Raw genomic sequence first — 17661 nt, 5'->3', positions numbered from 1 at the left:
AAATGTTGACACAATTTAAACTTTGAAATGGTCTCTTATCACCTCCCCTTTGTGGTTTGTTTTTGTTTTCTTATTCCTGCTTCCTCTATGCTTCAGCACTGTTATGCTGAAGCATATGCCAGTATGTCAGAATGCGACTGTATTTAAAAACAGGGTTTTTAAAGAGGTAATTGAGTTAAAATTAGGTTATATAGGTGGGCCCTAGTCAAATATGACTGGTGTCCTTATAAGAAGAGGAGATTAGAACACAGATACACACAAAGGAAAGACCACATGAACACATATAAGATGGTCATATACCAGCTAAAGAGAGAGGTCTCAGAAGAAATCAACTCTGCTGACACCTTGATCTCTGACTTCTAATTCTACAATTGTGAGAAAATAAATGTCTGTTGTTGAAGTCACTCTGTCTGTGGTGCTTCGTTACGGCATCTGTAGAAAACTAATATAACCAGCTTCAAAATGTTTTTCCATGATAGTTCTTGAAAATCTTAAAATAAATTTCTGATGTTCAGGGAAATAGACATGGTTCATATTTAAATAACTGAGTAGCACAAGGCATATAACGCTTTTGTTTTGAGAAAAACTACCTTAAAACATATCACTGACAAGGATTAAAGGGATAAAGCAGGAATTCCTGTTCCTTATCCAATAGCCACTCTTTCTTTCTTCTTTACTTATAGAACCCCAATTGTTTTTAGAGCCGTAGTGTGATTCTATTATAGCTAGGAATGGACATGTGATCCAGTTTCGACAAATCAGATCAAAGAGTAAATCAACTAGATGATTTTACAGGAAATCTATTTTTTTCCTAGTATAAAGAGAATAGTCTCAGCTGGAAGACGTATTTCCTTTTCTACTTGTCTCTCTTTCTTCCTGCCTCGAGTATGAACACAACGCCCAGAGGCAGAGAAGCCATTTTGAAACCATGAAAAAATAAATACCACATGAAAAGGATAATGGGCAGGAATTTTAAAGGATCTTGTACCTTCCCTGAGCAGCTGTACCAATCCTGAACTAATTGCCTCCAGATTTCTCATAATGTGAGAAAAATGAACCCCCATTTGGTTGTGCTATTGTAGTTAGGTTTCTGTTACACGTAGTCAAATATAATTCAAACTGATACAAAGGGTGTGGACTAGACAAGACCACTGTAATGAATCTTAAAGCACAAATTCTGATTAGCTATGTTGGCTAAAGCATTAAGCTATTGGTATTTAGTACTGAATTGAATCTCTATAAAAAAAGGTTAGCTTTATGCTAAGCAATGCTATATAACACAGAAACTATAGCTGTAATACTTTTTAACTCTCTCTCACTGTTCACAATTGAACTAAATGCAATATGTATGTTAAATGAATATTCTCAAATGGGTAAATGTGAAAGTGTACTGTATGAATAAGGCTTGGAAACAGCATCCTCATTAAAGGAAAATCATGATGGCACATATTCTGGTGCCAAAGCCATTTTACTCAGCCTTACATAGACAATGGAATGTAGAAAATATAAGCAAATACAATACAACCTAATTGAGATATCACATTTTACATTTGCAAATAATTTATATTCATTCATTAATGTAAAATTTGATTTCCCACAAATTAGAGTAAATTTCCATTCAGCTCTCATTCAGCATTGCTAAATATTGAATATGCATGTGTTTATGTTAAAAAAATAAACCCTATGTAGCTCTATGTATATATAATATCCTTGTATTTAAGGGGAGAGAGGAAATACATTGAAGGGAAAAGAACAGAAAAATAAACTTCTCTGAATACAACACATTTATTGTACTTTACGTAAAAATTTTATATAATTATAATACAGAATTAAAATTTAAGGAGACAATTACTAAATTGTCAAGCCAAATAAATCATGTACACCAAATTTTGTACTAACTTGGTAGTATAGCCACACAGAGAGGAAAATTCAAGGTGCTATGAAACATAATACTGTAACTGAATACCCCTACTGTGATATTTCTGAAGGACGAAAATAAAGGAAAATTAAAATCTGAAATCGCTTTCCGTAATTAAAATATTGGTGATAAAATGTTGCTGTTATTATACCAAGTCTGTTGTATGTGTATTGTGGAATAAAGCAAATGAATAATTACTTTAAGAATATTGAAATACACATGAGATAAGGAGATAACGTTAAAGAGGTTAAGTCAAAGCCATACAGTCTTGTTTGAATTATATGAATTATTATTTGAATTTTTAATATATTAAATAATTATATGAGTATTCACTTCTGATGTATTTTATATTTATAAAATAAATAAGTATTTTTTAGCTCTGAGAACTAAAAACGTTCTAGAAACAAAAACGAACCCAAGGGCAACAAAAAATCCCAGTGCTCAAATCATAGTTTCTAAATATTATATCCCACGACAGAAAACAATGGCCTTTTGTACAGTCCAAGTCCAGCTCGCACTAGAAACTTATAAGGTGAACTTGAAGAATTTTGTCATACTAGACAGTAAGGAAGCTAACAAGGATTATTAGTTTCATGTCAAAAGGACCCAGGAGACAGCTTGAAGAGGTTTCTACTGGACAAAGGCAAAATAATTTCAGTATGAATAAAAGCAATAACTGCAATATTTTGAAACACATCAAATATGTTTAAATACTATCCATTCATTTAAAAAAATATAGTCAGCTTCTTTGGAAATTTATAAGGAGACAAATTATTTTTACAAAACTGGCAAGTAAAGGGAATATATCAAGTCTATATCTTTCCTCTATAACCTGTACTTTTTAATAACCAAACAACTTATAAGGGATGAATTCTACTTATGGAATTATTCCATCTAATAAATGAAGAAAAAATTACAGCAGAGGAAAATCACCATTTTGAAATTGCAAACAAAATAATGAAATATTGGATGTAGGCAATAAAAATTTTAAAATTACTAACATCAAGTGGCAGCCATGTGGTATACTGCTCAGATCTGCCACCAAAAATATTCCTGCCTTGGCGCTGGCATGGTGGCATAGTGGTTAATTTCACACGCTCTGCCTCGGCAGCCCAGGGTTCTCAGGTTCAGATCCCAGGTGCGGACCTAGCACTGCTTGTCTGGCCATGCTGTGGTGGCATCCCACATCAAACAGAGGAAGATTGGCACAGATGTTAGCTCAGGGCCAATCTTCTTCAAAGAAAAGAAAAGAAAAAATATATATTCTTTGCTTTTCAGCTGCAAGGAACAAGAATTGCTAGAAAGAAAAGAAAGAGAGAGAAAATGAATTTGTAGGTTAAAAGTGATCTAAAAGCCAAATAAACCGATATTAATATGTGGATTTTATTTGGATCCTGACTTAAAAAAACAAAAATTATTAAACAAACAAGGAAATTTTCACACTAATTAGAAATTTAATGATATTGACGAATGATTGTTAAATATTTGCTGTGAAGATGGTTTTGTGGACTCGTTATTTTGTAAAGATGCATACGGAGGTGTTTATGGATAAAATGATATTTTGTTGTTGTTGTTAGTGCTGTCAGGTCGATTTCAACTCCTAGCAACCCTGTGTACTGCAGACCGAAATCCTGCTCAGTCTTTCATCTCTCCTTCCGAACTATATCAGACAGTGCTCCACGGCTATTCACAGAGTTTTCATAGTCAATATGATATTATTTCTTCAAAATAATTTGAGACTAAATTAGGCATAGTTTGAAATGGAGAGGGGTATAGATGAAATAAGATTTGCCATGAGTTTTTAATTGTTGAAGTTATCTGATAATACCGTTCTATTTTAAAATGCCTGGAATCTTTATAACATAAAGCTTTTTATTAATCTATAATTCAATTTTCTCAAATATAGAGTACCTATTGGTTGTGAGCCACAGGTTCAGAAACTAAGAATGTGCAAAGATGAATGAGATAAACCCCATGATCTAAAATAGCTTACTACCTGGTGGAGAAGTTATATCCACAATCCTGAGACTGACTGTAATCTGAGACAGATTATTTTTAAATATTGTAGCAAATATAGCTAAGGGAGCACACGGGAGGAAATAATTAATTCTTTTTGGAAATCATATCTGGTAATAACAAAGAAGTTGACATTTAAGTTGAGCCAGGAAGAATTTCAAACAGAAGTTATGGCATGCATGAAGAAAGAATACAAAACCTTCTTGGAATGGAGATGAGTCCAGTGACTGGACAATATAGAATACTGAGCTAGCTGAGAGTGGACAGTGGTGAGAGATACCTCTAAACAGGTGTGTAGAATCTCATTGTTAAAGGCTTGAATGCCACATTAGGTCATCTTCACTTTGTCATTATCTTGTTATTTCAGGTATGAAGACAACTTTGTCAGTGAATAAGGATGAAATATTTTCTATTTGATTTATAATTTATTTATAATTATTATATTTATTAAATATATTTTATTTATATTATTATATAAATTATTGTACATTATCTAATTTATATTATACAATAATTATTATATTAGTATATAATTGTTATTTTATAAATATTTAACTTATTGTATGAATTTATATAAATATTATTATTATATTTATAATACGCTAAATGAAGGAACCCTGACACCAAGACTACATATTGGGCTTTTGTAACTTTGGAGGAAATCATAAATGATTTGGGATATAATTCAACTCATCAAGAGGATACAACAATTGTAATTATATATGCACCAAAATTTAGGGGCACCTAAATATATTAAGCAAATTCTAACAGATATGAAGGAAGAAATAGAAAACAATACAATAATATTAGGGGACTTAAATACCCTAATTTCAACAATGGATAGATGATCCAGACAGAAAATCAATAAGGAAATGTCAGACTTGAACTATACCTTAGAACAAACAGAACTAACAGACATGTACAAAACATTTGATTCAACAGCAGCAGAATACACATTCTTCTCACGTGCACACAAAATGTTCTCCAGGATAAGTCATACGTAAGCCTTCATATCACAAAATAAGCCTTAGCAAATGTAAGAAGACTGAAATCATACTAAGCATTTTTTCTGACCACAATGGTATGAAACTAGAAATCATGAACAGGAGGAAAACTGGAAAATTCACAAATGTGTAGAATTAAACAACACACTCCTGAAAAACCCATAGGTCAAAAAAGAAATCAAAAAGGAAAACAAAAAATATCTTGAAACAAACAAAAGTGGACTCAAAAAACAATATAACTTATGGGATGCAGCAAAAGCAGCTTTCAAAGGGAAGTTTAGAGCAATAAACACCAACATTAAGAAAAAAGAAAGATCATAAGTAAACAATCTAACTTTACACCTCAAGGAACCAGAAAAAGAAAAACAAACTAAGGCCAAGGTTAGCAGAAGGAAAAAAATAACAAAGATGGGATCAGAAATAAATAAAATAGAGACTAGAAAAGCAGTAGAAAATATCAACGAAACTAAGAGCTGGTTTTTTAAAAAGATAAGCAAAATTGACAAACCCTTAGACTAAGAAAAAAGGGAGAAAACTCAAAGAAACTCAGAAATGCAAGAGAAGACATTAAAAATGACACTACAGATATACAAAGGACCGTAAGAAAACATAATGAATAATTATACACTAACAAATTGGATGACCTAGGAGAAATGGATAAATTTCTGGAAACATGCAATGTACCAACATTGATTCATGAAGACACAGAAAATTTGAACAGACCAATAATGAGTAAGGAAATTGAATCAGTAATCAAAAACATTTCAACAAAGAAATCTCAGGACTAGATGGTTTCACTAGTGAATTGCACCAAACATTTAATTAATGGCAATCCTTCTTAAACTCCTCCAAAAAACTTAAGAGGAGGAAATACTGCCAAACTCATTTTATGAGGCCAGCATTACCTTGATACCAAAGTCAGATAAAGACCATACAAGAAATGAAAATTACAGGCCAATATCCCTGATTAATATATATGCAAAAATTCTCAACAAAATACTAGCAAACCAAATTCAACAGCACATTAAAAGAAACATATACCATGATCAAATGGGATTTATCCCTGGGATACAAGGATGGTACAATATATGCAAATTGATAAATGTAATACACTACATTAACAGAATGAAAGATAAAAATCATATGGTCATCTCAATAGACGTACAAAAACAGTAAAAAAGAAAAAAGCATTTGACAAAATTCAACATCCGTTCATGATAACAAAAACTCTCAACAAATTGGATATATAAAGAATGCACCTCAACATAATAAAAACCATTTGACAAACTCACAGTTAACATCATACTCAATGGTGAAAGGTTGAAAGCTTTCCCTCCAAGAGCAGCTACAAGACAAGGGTACCCACTCTCACCACTCCTGTTCAACATGGTACTGGAAGTCCTAGCCAGAGCAATTACACAAGAAAAAGAAAAAAAGCATCCAAATCAGAAAGGAAGAAGTAAAATTGTCTCTGTTTGCAGATGATATGATCTTATATATAGAGAACTCTAGACTCCACCAAAATTTGTTATAACTAATAAATACATTCAGTAAAGTTGCAAGATACAAAATCAACATGCAAAAATGAGTAGCATTTCTATACGCTAATGACAGACTATCTGAAAAAAGAAATAAAGAACGCAATCTCATTTATAATAGCATCAAAAACAATAAAATACTCAGGAATAAATTAACCAAGGAGGTGAAAGATCTGTACAATGAAATTTACAAGACATTAATGAAAGAAATTGAAGACGATGCAAATAAATGGAAAGATATTCCATACATATAACTCTAGCTCATTTATTTCCACTGATGTATTCGATTGTATATTTCCTTTTGTTCTCTTATCACTGCTTGAAAGCATATTCATAATAATTGTTAACAGTGATTAAGTGCTTACAATGTCCCATGCAATATACAAAGCTTTTCATAATATCTTTATTGAATTTCTAACATATTGTTAAACATTTTTAAATTTTTAAATTCCAAAAATGTTCAAGGAATGTTTAAAAATCCATAGACTTACCACCCAGAATAGACAATTATTGACTACTACCAATACTTGCTTATATTTTAAATAAAAAAAGGAATTAGAGATAAAATGAAGAGCCCTTTACCCATCATCTAGTGTGCTACTTCTCTTCCACCCCAGTCATGTGAAACACCACTTTCAGGAACTTAGACTACTTCTTTCCAACCAATTTTATAAACCTTTACATACATGAATATAATTCCATATACGATATATTGTAGTTGTTTGTACGGGTGTGTTTTTACTTTCTACGTAAATAGTACTAAAATCCAATATTATTCTAAAATTGCTTTCTTTTTCTTAAATAACCTTACATTTTCATCCTCCCATAAGATAATATATTTATTTTATTTCCTTTAAATACTGTGTAACAGTCCAATGTTTAATATTTTAGTTTCTCCACTGATGGACATACAGTTCATCTACTATTACAATATATCTTTAACAAACATTTTGTAATTCTCCTTCTGTTCATATGCACTGAATTATTCTGCAGTATATAGCTAGATGCGGACTGGCTCAAGTGTAGTATTTGCACTTACCAAATTTATCAAATATTGCCCAATAGCTCTCCAAATTGACTTGTAAATTAGCATACTCATCAGCAGCATATAGATTATTCATTTCTCACCACCATCACTCACGCTGAATTGTTAGACTATGTTTTTATTATTTTTTAAACATTTCTTCTTATGGTTACTAATAAAGTTAAGAATATTTTCATATGTTTATTGAACATCCTGGTTTACTCATCTGCAAATTATCTTGGACAATTTTTTCATTAGGTTATTTTTCTCCTCCTTTTTGAGTTGTAGGACTTCTACTTTCCATTTTTAGGAGTTTAGCTATTTTTATTAGTTTTTAATGTAACTGATTGCATTTGTTGTTGCTTCATCCTGAATTAACAGTATTTCCAATTGTGAGTTTATTACATATTGAAATATTTTTATACTGTGTGCCAAGCACAATTCATTTGTTCCAACAGCTTATCTGCAAATTTTCTTGAATTATCTATGTAGATAATAATACCATATGCAAAAAAGGGTAGTGCCTTCTCTTTGTCTTAAATTCTTAAACATTTTACATGCTTTCCCTATTTTTGGCTAGGATTTTTCTCTTAATCTTTATTCAACAGATGTATTACATGTATGTATGAGTGGATTTCTTTTTCCACCTCCTTCCGAGACTTGGAGGATCCATGCTTTTTAATTTAATTTTTTAATTCTGTAAATATTTCAGTGATTATGTATTCAAATACTAGTTTTTGCATCTTTTTTTCCTATATAAACTCTCATCTCTGTTTTTGAGACTCTAAATGTAGGCTTATATTTCTATACTGGTCTAAAGTTCTTTTTCATCGCTGTCAATCATCACAGAGTTCTGAACAAATTCCTCAGAAATATGTTCTAATGCACTAAATCTCTCTTAAACTATGTCTATTCTTGACTATATATCAACTATAGATTTTTATAATTGCATTTTAGCAATAAAATTTCTCATGTCCAATGTTTATATTGGGTACTTTTCATATCTATCTATTGTTTCATGTCTGCCATAGAAAATGTTTTAGATATTTTTTAATGAAAGTTATTCCTTTTATGGTACCTCTTGGGACAACCTAAACATATTTCTTTGTTTGTATTACCCTTCAACAGTACATGTTTATTTACTACGTGTGTGTGTTTGGGTGCATGTGTGTGTTGTGTGCTCTTGGTAGGAACACGTAAGATTGATTTACCCTTTTAGCAAATTTCAAGTATACAATACAGTACTGTAAACTGTAGTCACTGTGATGTACGTTAGACCCCCCAGAGCTCATTCATTTTACAGAACTGAATCTTTGTATCCGTTAACCAACATCTCCCCATTTACCCTTCTCCCAGCCCCTGGTAACCATCATTCTATTCTCTGATTCTATGAGTTTGACTATTTTAAATTCTGCATATAAATGAGATCATATAGTATTTGTCTTTCTGAGTCTGGTTTATTTCACTCAGCATAATGTCCTCTGGGTTCATCAGTGTTGTCTCAAATGGCAGTATTTTCTTCTTTTTTCAAGGTTGAATAAAATGAATAACCACATTTTTACCCCATTCATCCACTGATGGATATTTAGGCTCTTTCCACATCTTTACCATTGCAAATAATGTTGCAATGAACCTGGGAATGCAGATTAAACATATTTATTTTTAAGAAAACTTTTTCGGGCTGCTCCATTATTTCATATTCATTGTAGCAATTCTATACTAATATTTTAGGGTTTATCTGCCTGTTTTCCTAGTGATAGATTTTGAATGTGTTTTGGAATTTTGATTTATAGATATTTTTTGAGTAGGAAGTTATTTCTGTGTGTGTGTGTGCACGCACATGTGTGTGTGTAATAAACTCTCTCTAGTGTTTTTGCAATTGCTACTGGTCAATCCTTTTTGGACCCCAGGCAGAGAAGGGTCATATACTAAAAGCATCTGCACCACAATATATTGAGGACATCATCAATCATCAAGCCAGCACTCAACTTAATGATTTACTTCCTCGTCATGTGGTTGTAACTATATCTTCTAGATTCTCTTCTCATGAAATGTGATGTAAGCAGAAGTCCTAGTTAATGTTCTGCTAGAGATATTTTTATTCTCTCTTACCTTCAGTAGCCAAATTCCTGACCATATCAGCCTGTTTTCTTACCCAGAGTAGGCTGGTGACTCCGGTGCTGCTCACTACTTTCCGTTTCTGTATCATGGAGATATTTACCTTATTTTTGAGCGTGAATAAACCTTTTAGATTTCCTAATTCTACAAGTTATCTGCATGTCATATGTGCAGAGCGCAGGGGGTGCCTCAGAAAATTTATAATGGCATCATGACTAGAAATTTTAATCTAATTGTTTTCACTCAATGATATTTCCTGAACACCCCTTCATTTTATTCACACTCTTAATATCTTTCATGGATGCATAATGCATCATCTTTAGGGAGTGAAGAATATACCAAAACGTGGATATGCCATTGTTATTTAACAAATTTTCTGCTGATAGATTACTTAAAATTGTTTTCTATTACAGATAATACTACAGTTAACACGTGTGAACATATGCCTTTCCCTCTCTGTCAGATTCTCACTCTAGGAAAAATTTCTTTTAATGGAAGAGCTGGGTTATTAGAGAAGTAGTAAATAGCTTCAGGGATCTATAAGGCAGCTATGGACATCTGAATTCTTCAAATGTAGCTACAACCTAAACCCAGGTAGACAATTTCTGATTCCACACCTCCTGTAAGCAAAGAGTACAGACATAATCCCCGAATATTCCTCTTCCATCTATTGAACTCACCACAAAGCACCCTGACCCAATTAGAATTACACGTGGCTGTATGTGACAGAGAAAAACAAAACATTAGTGATTTAAATAACATAGTTTATTTCTCATTCTTTGACATGAAAATTATTCCATGACTGATATAATTGTTCTTCTCCATGAAGTTTTCGGATTTGGTCTTTTTCTAACTCACTATTTCACTATTACTAGGATATGGCCTTGACCTCACAATCCTCTATGATTGTTGGAGATCCAGCCATCTGCCTCATGATCCAGGAAAAAGGACAGAGAATGAAGAATGAAGTGTCAATGGGCATGCACCAACTCTTAGAAGATTTCTTAGAGGCCCACACAAAACATTTCTTCTTACATATCATTTGGCAGAAGGTAAACAGAGTTAATTTTAAAGGAGATCGAGAAATGTAGTCTTTATTCAGCTTGGCATATGCCTAGCTAAAAACTGGAGGTTGTATTCCTAAGGAAGAAAAAGAAAAACAGGTGTTAGATTAGACAGATATGAGATGAGTCTCTTCCATATGCCCAAACCAAAATCCTGAGTGCACAAGCTTTCATCAGAGTTAGATAGTCTCTCTGCTTAGGGCTTTTTATTAGATCAGGACTGCTGCAAAGTGTTACATGTCAGAAAAGAGGAGCCACTGGTAGATAGGTGTCCAAAATTGTTTTTCTGTAATGTCTCTCAGTTTATCACCAAATCTTCAGAGATGATTTCCTTACACTCCAATATAGAGGATACTGACTTATTTGTGCAATGTCTTTGAATTACCTCTACCTGAAAGTAGAAAGGTACAAAAATGATTATAAATTCCTTGTCTTTCATCAGTGTAACTAATGCTTCGACTGCTTACAGCCAACAGATGTCACTGTTTCTGGTTAAAACAGACACACTCAATATAAATTCTTTGAACAAAAAGGAAGTATAAGACACACGAGGGTCTTAGAAGTGACAAAAGGAAGGGAGGGTAGAATCTGCTGGATCATTTACACAGCTTGAGGACCCTCTTCTTCTGGTGCCCAAGAGTAAATCTGCAGTAAGGGAGTCCAGTGACAGGAAAGCAAGAAATGGGAAACAGAAGTCAGGTCCTAATGAGCAGCATATCAGAAAGAGATGTGATGAGGGCAGAGAGTGAGAAAGGCATTCAGCACAGTCAAAATAAGATGGAACAAGGGTGGGATTGAGAGAAATAAATGAAACAAGTAGGGAGTGAAGCAAATCTAAAATGAAAAGTGAGTCTTGACCATGATTTCCAGAGGGACAGGAAGAGGGTGATGAGAGGCCTCAAGGATCAGCCTGAACATATTTAGTCAGTTATAATAAGGGAAAACCGCTTCCTCATTACAAGGCTGGGAATGATGTTGATCATTTTTTTCTCCATTTTAGATAACTGCATGGAAGTTATAATTGGTATGAGGAAGCATGGGCAGCACAGTTCAGACCCTTGCTCAATGGGAAAACCCTAGAGGCACGTGCCAAGCTGGATGATAATGACAGCTGTGACTATCAAATCATGCAGCCAGCCTTTCAGAGGAGACGGGGGTCGACCCCAGAGACCGGATGGGTTATGTCTAGGTCTCCAAGGAGAAGAATGAGGAACTCTTTTCCTGAATTGGCTGCAAAAATGACAAGTTTATTAACAGGTATGGAGAAGGTGAAAGGAGCTATATATATAGTGTGATATTTTTAAAGATAAAATTACTCTTTAAGAGATTAGGAAAATGATTCCTGGAGACTTGACATTGTATTCAATAGGAATTTCACTAGTTTGATATAAATGTCTTATTTTCTGGTCTATTCATATTGTATGAGCCAAGAATCAAAACAAGACTTCTCTTCTTTCCTCAAATGTCTAAAAATTTTGGTAATAAACATAGACAAGTGAAAGTCTTAAGCATAAAACCTAAGACCTTTGGTATTTGTGAGTTATCTGGTTGCTATTAAGAGTTTATCAATAGGCTAATATTAGAAAGATCTTTGCATCATGAAGAAATAACTTCATGATGACAGAAACCTCCTTTTGACTTTATGATAATTTATCTCAATTGTTTAAGTCACAGAGTAGTTTATATGAAGTGCTTCCAATGTTTTACAAGGTAAACTCCAGACACACATGTATCTGAGGTTCTGATAGAAACCACCCTGGTTTGTTGCTGCCCTCAGAGATTTGGACCTAGATGAGCAATCTTACAGATGCTGGCTTGATCCCAACGGGTTGTCTGGCCAGATCATGCTAACAGCTGAAATATCAGGGGAAAAGTCACAAAGAAAATAAAGGTGATAATATAGTCCATATGTCTTTTAGTTATGTAACACCTTTGCTCTAAAGACGAAACTCAGCACTGAATCCCTGGGGATATGTGTGTTTGTCTACACTGTGCATGGCTATATATCAATTTTCCTTTTAAGAGAAGTACAGAGACTAGTCATTGTAGGTCTCAAATGCTTAACACTGATGCTATTGGACTTGGTAAATCTCTACAGAACTCAGTGAAATAAGATTTCTTATGCAGAAATCTGGTAGAGTCCCTGAACATTTGGGGAATAATAGACCTTCAGTTTATGTGGCTTTCCAGTAAACTTAGAACTATAGATGCTTGACCTCTCGATTAATGCTCGCTCTCAGCAGACGTCCTAAACTGGGGTGAGACTGTCTTCTTGCCCTTCCTTTCAAAGTTACAGAATATTTTATTGCTTAACAAAAATTGAGCACTAATTTGCTACAATCTGCCTTGTTTGTTTACAAACCCTCACATGAATACCTGGAACTTTGAAGTGATTTTGTTTTTGATAGATTTGCCTCTTTGGGAATAACAAAATTATTTCAGGTAATTTGGTGGAGTACAGTAGCTTTCTTAATATCCTTCTTTGATGAAGGTAAGGCCTTAACAATGTCATTGTCCCCCCGCACAAACATTTACTGAAGGCCCACTCTGGCGGGACACACTGCTAGGTTCTATATACCGTGTGGGAAGGCACAGGACATGCTTCCTTTCTGGGTGGGCTTACAACCTTCTGCGGGAGATGGGAATGTGCACGAAGGAAAATAACAATGAAAAACAGCATTTGTGAGGAATCCAATAAGATAAGCAGGAATCCACAGGAAACACAGGCCACTGAGTACCAGGGTGGAGCTAGGGTCCACAGAGATCTCAGAGAGAGTCTGAAACTCTATTTGAGTCTGAAAGCAAGGTAGGGCTTTGATAGAGTTGATAGGAAAGAAAGCTATTTCAAGAAGATCTGACCTAAGGAGAATGGAATGTACCAGCCATATTCAAGGAATAATGATGAGTTATTCTTGAGATGGCCCACAGGTCATGGTCTGTGGGATCTGAGAACATTAAAAAAGTTAATAATATACCTTCTTTAGGGGCTTCCAATAAAATAAAAAGAAGGGCTATTGTTGGTGTTTCTGCGTTGGGATGACTGAAGCTGCTTCCGGAAGAAACTGCAGTGTGCGGTGTCCACCACGGAATGTAAGGCAGGATATGAAAGCAGGAAACAAATTTGGCTAAAAGATGGTGACATTTTAATGAAAAGGGCAGAAAGATAATGAGAAACAGGGAGAGGACACCAACTAGACGGATCCATAAGAAGGTCCCCTACCATAGATATGCAAGTGTGAGTAGGTTGCATATTGAGGAGATCATTAGCTCTCTTTGATATATGGCAGTTCATGCAGAAAATATTAGGTTTATGCCCACTAAACTCCATATAAAAAAGGTGTGGTTTTGAAATGTTTTATTGCAATATTATTGTACATTATTTCCTATCAAAGCAATGTTATAGGAATCAGGTATCTGCTTAATTCAATAATACCAGCTTTTAGATAGGAAGCTCAAGGTATAGCTAAATTTCATTTTTTATTAATTTACTTTGGAGCACAAATAACAATGGATTTAGTGACCCCTAAAGGAGAACATTAAGGTCATTAGATAACGAAAATTTCTGCAGTATATTTTCAATGAAGAGTTGATTTTACTTAGGAAATCACATCTCACAGAATCAGATTCCATTAACAATAATCAATGATGAATTCATTCTTAGGATGAGAACATAAAACAGAAGAACCAAAGATATTCCCAAATAAACTCTCTGACAGTCCCTTTGTCCATTTGAATCATCATCTCACTCAGGAGCTAGCACGCAAACTACTGGGGCCAAACACAATCAAATGACCCATCTATGGGATTAGGGCTGCATTCAAATAAGGCAGGATATGCTTGACTCCAAATGAAAGTGGAATTAGATTCAAACTTTTAAAAATTAGTTGTTTGGCTCATTGTTCACTCAGTGGAGAGCCAAAAAGTCTGTCATAGAAACGAGTACAAAAGTAAATGTTCTTGTGTCTTATGAGATTGTCTTCTTAGTAATACCTGCTTGTTACAGAATTAACATTGAAAAGCTTGCAAATAATGGCAAAAAAAATCTTATTAATGTATTAACATGAAAAATTAATAAATAATAATTTTAATCTTTAACCTATTTAAAGATCATTTAAAAATTCTTTAGAACCATTTAAACCTACAAAGTATGGTGTCGATTGCTTTCAATAACTCAAGGTGATTTGAAAGGTAACCACTTCCTAAAATCTGTGTGATGAGCAGAGATGCTAGCAGGGTTTGGTTTGGCTCCTACCTCCCTTTTTGAATTGCTATAGCTATTATTTGCTACTCATTATCACTGCATACTCTCAACCTGTTTCTCTCTCCATTTCCTGTGCAAATCATCCCAAATCATCACCTTTATTTCTTCTTTTGTAGGAAATGTAAGTCCTGTCCATTCTTTAGTATCAGTCGCATTCCTCACCTCCTCCATGAAACTTTTCAAGATGCTCCGACCTGCAAATAGTTGTAACAGAGACTACATGGCCTACAATGCCTATTTGTGATCTTTCCACTTATAAAATGTGCCGACCCCTTTTCTAGAGCACGGTAAGAACCATTGTATATATTTTAATCTTCAAAAGCCTAGCTTTTGGTGTCTAAATATCATCCACTGATAAAAAGAAATAGGGATCCTTGGAAAAGTGGTTGATTGAAGGGCTGTGGCAGAGAAAATACAAGATGAGCCTGGAGCATCCTATGGTGGCAGTAAATGAGGAAGTGCCATGTCAAAAGGGCACAGGAACCAACCTGAAAGAGCTCCCAATGGCCAAAGATGAGACAATTTGAGGTGCAAACGAAGTAATGATAGTATTGGATTACAACTCACAGAATAAAAATTTAAAAGTCATGAATAAGTCCATGCTGATATAAATAGATAATAAAATGTTGAAGAAATGAGGGAAATAGAAAATCACCAGTAGAATACCACAATAATAACTGCTGCAGGAAAGATCCACCAATGGATGCTGAAATTAGTAAGCAAAACTTTGAAGAGAAACAGCATATTTGCAGAGTGGCAAAGCATTTTCCTGATATTTATTAATTTCAAATAGAAAAATGACAATAGAGAAACCCAGCGGACATCACCTTAACGAAGTGATCAAAGTTAACATCACCAGTAAACGATGTATGGACATCATTTACCCCTTTGATAAGATGCACTGAGAAGGGCATGCCACCTCTGTGGTATTCTTGCTAAAAATGCAACCTCAATCTAAGCATTAGAAAATATCTGACAAACCCAAAATGAGTGATATTCAACAAAATAAGTACTCTTCAAAAATCCCAAGTTCATGAAAGACAAAGCAAGAGAGATGACGTGTCCCAGATTGGACTATACTAAGGAGACACAACAGATAAATGCAATGTGGGCTCCTGTATTGTATCCTGGAATAGAAAAAGGGCATAAGAGAAAAACTAGTGAAATGTGAACAGAATCTTTTGCAAATTAATAGTACAATGCTAGTTTCCTAGTTTTGATCATTGTGCTATAGTTATAGAAAATATTAACATTAGTGGAAACTGGGTAAAGTTCATGCAGAAACTCTCTGTATTATCTCTAAATTTCCTGTAAGTCTAAAATTATTTCAAAATAAAAAGTGAAAAAAATGTTTCTGAAAAAAGCAGAAGCATAGTTTTTCAGGAATATAGAAACTCAATGTTTTCTTTTTTACTGACAACATTCCTAGTTTACAATATTTAAGTGAGTAGAATTGTAATTAAAAGCTTTATAATATTTAGGTTAATGGAATTTGCAGAAACTGAAGAGAACAAATACTGTGGTTATTAAATTGTTTCTAGGTAGAAGGAGTTACTTTGACTTTCACATAGTCACAGAATTTGAGCCCAGGAAAGCAGAAGAAATCATAATGGAGCTGAAGAGCAGGCTGTGACAGGATCACGCCAGACTGTACAGCTCTCGCCCCCTGGGGTCCTCGGAAGCAGATATTCCGGGAGTGTCCAGACGAGCGTGAAGTCCAACCAGAGATGGAGCCGCAGGGGGCGGGATGCACTTTGGAGGCCACAGGGCCCTTTCCCTTTCTCCTTCCCCTGCGGAAGAGTGATTGTCTCTTTCTTGTACCCAGAGAAGGACCTGGTGTCTGTGTGTGGCTTGCGTAAATCACTGCTGGTATTTTAGAGGCATGTCTCACGTTGGAATAAGGGATACAGAAAGTAAGAATTTGTCATAGGCTGAAAAACCGATTAGAAAGGGAAACACCCTTTCTCTATTTCAAAGGATAAATTCTTACATAAACTGTATGTTTTTTCTAAATTTATATTAAAATTGGAGAGTTTCAAAGCAAAACACATTATTATATATTAATTTCAATCATTTGGCCCAACACTCTACGAGTCACTATTGGAAATTAAAAAAAAAAAGCACGTTATCTCTGTCCTCAAGATGTTTTCAATCTTTGGAAGCAACAAATGACCTCATAGGAAAGAGGAAAAATTAAGTGTATAACCATAACAATGAACACAAATGGAATAGATATTCAGAAAGATGAAGATATCAGTTAAAGGGGGCATTCAGCCTTGATGTTATGGGAAGATTAGAGTTAATCTGTTCCTTGAAAGAAGATAATAATATTATCAAAATATTGGGTTTATAGGAAGGATTAAATAAGATACTGCAGAAAAGAAAATTAAGTCCCTTCCCTTACAAGATATATTTAAAAGTTTTCCAGGTATATTAAAACCTAAAAGTAAACAACACCATTTTAAAGTATTGTAATAAAACATAAGAAAATATCCTTCTTTAAACAAGATGCAAAAGGCAAAATTCTCAAAGTAAAAAAGAATACATTTAACTAAATCAAAAATTTTAACTTCTTGATCAAAAGACACCATAAACACTGTTAAAAAGAAACCAGATTGATATAAGACATTGGCCATTAATTGAAGTGAAAAAGCATTAGAATCAAGAATATATAAATAGGGACCCCGTGGCTGAGTGGTTAAGTTCGCAGGCTCTACT

General features: G+C 34.1%; 1 long non-coding RNA gene across 1 annotated transcript in view; it reads right to left on the bottom strand.

Moving 5' to 3' along the window:
- Positions 1-10363: 10363 nt before the first annotated feature.
- LOC139045597 (uncharacterized) overlaps positions 10364-17661 on the bottom strand; it is a 228164-nt gene continuing 220866 nt past the window's right edge. Inside the window, exon 5 of the long non-coding RNA XR_011504287.1 lies at positions 10364-10758. This is a non-coding gene — a long non-coding RNA (uncharacterized lncRNA). The remainder of the gene's footprint in view (positions 10759-17661) is intronic.

This window comes from Equus asinus, chromosome 6 (genome assembly GCF_041296235.1).
Source record: "Equus asinus isolate D_3611 breed Donkey chromosome 6, EquAss-T2T_v2, whole genome shotgun sequence".
In the NCBI taxonomy this organism is placed as follows: domain Eukaryota; kingdom Metazoa; phylum Chordata; class Mammalia; order Perissodactyla; family Equidae; genus Equus; species Equus asinus.
Note: the sequence above shows the minus strand (reverse complement) of the source record. Positions and strands in the feature narration are given on the sequence as shown.